The sequence below is a fragment of the Myotis brandtii genome, unplaced genomic scaffold (assembly GCF_000412655.1).
Source record: "Myotis brandtii unplaced genomic scaffold, ASM41265v1 scaffold13, whole genome shotgun sequence".
NCBI lineage: Eukaryota > Metazoa > Chordata > Mammalia > Chiroptera > Vespertilionidae > Myotis > Myotis brandtii.
Window position 1 is genome coordinate 6,200,844 of NW_005354595.1, and position 5,791 is coordinate 6,206,634.

The 5,791-nt window shown below is 39.5% G+C and overlaps 1 pseudogene; it reads left to right on the forward strand.

Annotated features, from left to right (window-relative positions):
* The first annotated feature begins 651 nt into the window (after nucleotides 1-651).
* On the forward strand, nucleotides 652-1,257 carry LOC102246594 (annotated as a pseudogene).
* The last annotated feature ends 4,534 nt before the right edge of the window (nucleotides 1,258-5,791 follow it).

Sequence of the window (5,791 nt, forward strand, 5' to 3'; positions counted from 1 at the left end):
ATCTCCCAATGCAAAGGGTTTTTATTATTGTCATTACTATAATAATGACAATAATAGTTGTCATTTTTATCTAAGGCATAAAGTTTTAACTTTTGCTATCTCAGGATGAAAAACTTGACTAGGCATTTTTATATACACTAAGAACAATTAGCCTTGCAGCCCTGTCTCTGTTATCCATTTCTACTTCTACTCCAAGTGGAAGGGCATGGAAATCCCCCCAAAAATCTTAGGATATTAACATCTGAAGTACATGACTGCTTTCAGTGCTGGCCATCTGCCTATCTGAGGGGGAAGAAACCCTGATTTATTATTACTGCTGGTTTCCACAGTGTATACTCCTACCGTGACAAATTTCAAGCTACCAAATTATTTAATAATTAATGGCAACATTTCTGAATATTTGATGGTCAGCTTTTGTGTGCCAGTAAGAGCCTCTAAGAGCTGGATGCAGCACACACAGGATGTATTCAAATGCTATGTGGAGAGAGTTTGGAATATTTAAATAGTAAAGTATGGGAAGACTTAATAGGTCATGAGGAAAAAGGAGTTTGGACAAGCTCATTGAGGAGGCTCTTTGTCATATCAACACACTAGCATTTGTTTGTAAAAATAAGAGCCATCAAAGGTTATAAAAAATATGGGACCCACTTCCGTTACTTGCGCTGTGGACCGTGGGTCACCGGGGTCGGTGAAGGATCTCAAGATGGCTGGGCGAAAACTTGCTCTAAAAACCATTGACTGGGTAGCTTTTGGGGAGATCATACCCCGAAACCAGAAGGCCGTTGCTAACACCCTGAAATCCTGGAATGAGACCCTCACCTCCACGTTGGCTACTCTACCTGGGAAACCACCTGCTATCGACTGGGCTTACTACAAGGCCAATGTGGCGAAGGCCGGCTTAGTAGATGACTTTGAGAAGAAGTTTAATGCCCTGAAGGTTCCTGTGCCAGAGGATAAGTACAGTGCCCTGGTGGATGCTGAAGAAAAAGAAGATGTGAAAAGTTGTGCTGAGTTTGTGTCTCTCTCAAAGACCAGGATTGAGCAATATGGGAAAGAGCTAGAGAAGATGAAGAACATAATTCCATTTGACCAGATGACCATTGAGGATTTGAATGAAGTCTTCCCGGAAACCAAATTAGACAAAACAAGTATCCCTACTGGCCTCACAAGCCAATTGAGAATTTATAAACTTGAGTCTGAGAGGAAGCTCTGCTCCTTGTATTTTAAACTCTGGACATTAAAAATAATCAGATGGTGTAAAAAAAATATGATACGGTCAGATTTGCTAATTCGAAAGATCATTTTGACAGTTATGTGGAATTCAGATTAGAAAAGATAAGTCTAGAGGCAGAAAGTCAACTTTAGTGCCTTCAGGCTTGATGCAAAAAAATACTAATTAAAAAATCTTTTTAGTGAAGTGCAATGGAGAAATTGACCAGAATTACTGTTCAACATTCAAGGCTTCATAAATTCATTGTGTCTTGGCACTTTGCTATTTCCTCTTTCTCTTCACCCTCTTTGTTAGCTATCTACTATTTCTGCTTCTAAAACATTTTGATAACATGGAACAAATCAACATAAATAGATTGATTTTGACTCAGTGATAAGGACTTGCAATCTGAGAAGGCCTCACAGTGAAGGGCTAGGAAAAGGTATCAGAGAAGTCTAAAGGACATCTAGTCGACAGACACTGAAATTTTCAGTGTTAATCACAGGGAGACCTGATAATCTAGACCTTGGACTATATCTGAGGCTGAATTATAGGTCCCAGAACATCAGCTTGTTCCAAAGGGAATGGAGTCAGTATTCTAATTAGAGGGATTAGTTTCTAGAGGAGTCATTCAGTGGCAGAAGTGGTCAAGAGAAACAAAGCTTAGGAAAACCAGACTAGATGACGGCAGGACCAGAAACACAACTGACTTGATGCATGTATGCTCAGTACTTGAACTCAAGGTTAAGTAAAGTACTGCTGACAAGGTCGGTTCTCAATGTCCACATTGGGTGTGATGCTGCATCTTGCAAGAATGCCCAAGTGATACCAGATTTGGAAATGTTTGAACACAAGGACAGGGCGCTAGGCCGATTAGCACAACACCATCTTTGACAAGAGGAAGATTGTAATTTAACAGAATACACATTCCTTACTCTATGATATAATCAAATTACTTGCATAGCTGTCAGAGAAATAGATCTGTAGAATTGTGCTGAAAGACAAAATTTTGATGATTACTTGTGTTTTGAAAAGAATTAAGTACTAGAAATTATTCTACATAAGTAGAGAAGTATAACTTATTAGAAATTGTATATCTTTTTTGTACTTCCAAAGAGAATTTCTAAAAGATTTGCATATCTCCCTGATTAGCCAATGGGAAGGGTAGCGGTCGTACACTAATTACCATGTTTCTCTTTTATTAGTGTAGATTACTTGCATAGCTGTCAGAGAAATAGATCTGTAGAATTGTGCTAACAGACAAAATTTTGATGATTACTTGTGTTTTGAAAAGAATTAAGTACTAGAAATTATTCTACATAAGTAGAGAAGTATAACTTATTAGAAATTGTATATCTTTTTTGTACTTCCAAAGAGAATTTCTAAAAGAAATATACTTTATCATGAAGTACAGAGTTTTTCATTATTAGGAAAACCTTATATTCATGAGCAACATTGCCTATGTCAATACTATATAGTGTATATTAGAGAGGAAAGTTTAAAATGATTTCAAATCTCTGTTGCATAGTAAAAGTGTCAGTTGATAGTTCTAATGATTTAAAAATGAATAAACTCTACATTAGTTTCATGGAAGTACTAAAATTAAAAGCTACCAATCACATATGATATTTTCCAATTAATATAAATAATAAATTTAAAAATGGAATTCCTATACATTCTAAAGACAAGAAAACCTTGAAGTTTTAATGCTACTTCCTGCATGTACCTCCTCACACTCAGATCAAGTTGGGGAGGAAGGAATGGATCCTGTGCTTAGAGAAGAGAAAGGGCTACTCATACTCCTCACCACTCTAGAACCTGTATGTGGCTGATGGTAGAGAGAGGAGCAGATGTCCTCTAACGGGCCAGAGCCCAGAGGAGTATCAGGCTTCCTCATCTGTTCAAGGCAGATTCCAGTAATATGAAAATAAAAGGACATTTGGTAGTGTGTATAATTTCAGTATTCCAGAGAAAGGACGAGAGGGCTCTTTATTTTATGCCTCTTATCTGAACCTTTATGTGATAGTAATTCTATGTAATAGCAATTCTTTAAAATTATATGACTTAAAAGCAAATACATTCTCTTAACTTGAACACTTATTTTAAAAAGTCAAGTCAAAACATTAAAATAATAGCACAAAATTACTCCTGATTTAAGGTCTATAGCCTTCGGCTAATTATAGAAACAACCGTGTGTCCATAGTCAGAAAATATATTGCAAGATAGCATTTGTGTAGAGGGCCCAAGGCCCCCAAACATGGAATATTTCCCAGGATTCCCTAACAATACACATGTATTTTCTCTCCTTGTATATACTCTTTAATTCCAATACTTTGTTCATCTTGGATTTCCCCTCCTCTATTTAAGCAGGCTGTGGCTTTGTCTTCAATGCCTTTGGAAACAGGGTAATTGTGAGTAGCTAGCAATTTCTTAATTCCTCAACATTATTAATTTCTAGAATTGCAAACTAAAGAAAACTTTAAAAATCAAACAACAACAACAAATGAAACACAGGAGGTTAAATGGTATAGGGAAAATAAAAGAACATAAAAATAACTGGTAAAAACATGAGAAGATGTTTTTCTAGGCTATCTATATATATAAAAGACTAAGTGACCATTCAACTATTCGACCGGTCGACTGGTAGCTATGACGTGCACTGACCACCAGGGGGCAGACACTCAATGCACAGGCATGGAAACATGGAACAGACTGATGAATCTCAGAGGGAAGGGAGGAAGGGGGAGGGTGGGAAGAGATTAACCAAAGATCTTATATGCATACTAGAGGCCCGGTGTACAAATCCATGCACCTCTAAATCTGGGCCTCTAGTAAAAAAATACACATATATTGTTTTGCTCATCCTAGATTAGAGACTGATTTATTACTCACAGTATGATTTTGTCCACAGATCCATACATGCTACATAATATGCATTCGTTTTATTTACTATCTTAACTGCAATGTGCAGTTTAAAATATAGATGGTATGGTCCATAAAAATACATTTTTATATACCTGCAGTGTCTATCATATTGTTTGGCCCACAATATGTGTTCAACAGTGTCAGCTGAATGAATAAGCTAACACCTTGGAGAAGGGGCCATCTTGAGACAGGCTAATAAGCCAAGACAAGTGGAATAGAAAAAATGGGACAAAAAGCTGAACAAACTGGCTGAGTCATTTACAGCCAGATACAGAAGGTCATCAAGGCAAAAAGCAAAACTGGCAGTGGACCTCACCCCTAGGGTTACTGTTCCTCCCCTGGCATATCACTGGTCATTCGGTTCACACCCCCTAAGACTTTCCTCCTTAGAGATCACATCAAGGCCTCAGTTACATTTCAGCTCCAGAAAAGCAGCAAAACCGGGTGGGTGATGCCAGGACCAGCTGCAATGACTAAATGGTCCCCTGTCCTGGTACTGATCAATCAGTAGAGACCACGACACTGAAAGACACACCTGGAAAAGCTGATGAATATTCTATTGAGACCCTCCTCTCAGACCTCCACTAAACTACCTGTCTTTAAAACGGAAGAACCCAGCATGGGCTTTCCCTCCAGGAAGCATGCCCATGCCTTTCCCTTCCCCCTGTTCTTCCACCACACACATCCATTTTCTAAATTCTAAAGGACTCCAGGAGATTTGCAACCAGGGGAGAAATGGGCATTGGCATTTTCTTCTAGGCTAACCCCCTGAACCTGTCCACTAGGTCCCCTTTTCTCTGACTCTCCAGTGATCTGACAGCAGCCCCACCTTGACTCACTTCTTTCCCATAATGTTTCTAGAAAGTCAAAGTCCCATTTAGTCTCTCTCCTGTTGTTCCTGAAATTCATGCACAGGGGCTGGGTGTCCCTCAGCCCGTCCTGCGCCCTCTTGCAGTCCAGGACCCCTCGCTCCTTACTGCCCGCCTGCTCGCTGCTCCTAACCGCTCGGCTTGCTGCTCCTTAGTGCTGCCTCTGCCGCAGAGACAGGAGAGGCTCCTGCCACCACCGCTGCACTCGCCAGCCATGAGCCTGGCTTCTGGCTGAGTGGTGCTCCCCCTGTGGGAGCGCACTGACCACCAGGGAGCAGCTCCTGCATTGAGCGTCTGCCCCCTGGTGGTCAGTGCGCATCATAGTGACCGGTCATTCTGCCGTTCAGTTGATTTGCATATTAGGCTTTTATTATATAGGATTGCTACTGTCTCCCACTGGCTAAAACAAGAGGACCCAACTGATGAAGTCATCCTTCCCAAGCACAGAGCAAGGCAGGAAAAATGGACATGAATCAGAGTGGTGGAACAGGAAAAAATTACCATCATAGCAACATGATGAAAATTTCTGACACTGTTATTCTGAAACTTTTATTATTCTCCAACATTCCTCTGAGTTTTTAATATTATATAACTCTTCAAACCTCCCATTGACTATGAAGTTGTTAATATTTAATCTTTAGGTGAGAAAATTGAGAGTTAGAGAGATTAATAAATGTGTCCAAATTTATACAGCCATTCTCAGCTAGTGTGTTCCTGCAAATGTCCCTCTCCAAGGACAAATTTTATTTGATTAATCTAAGGGAAATTTGTAGAAAAGAGAATACTG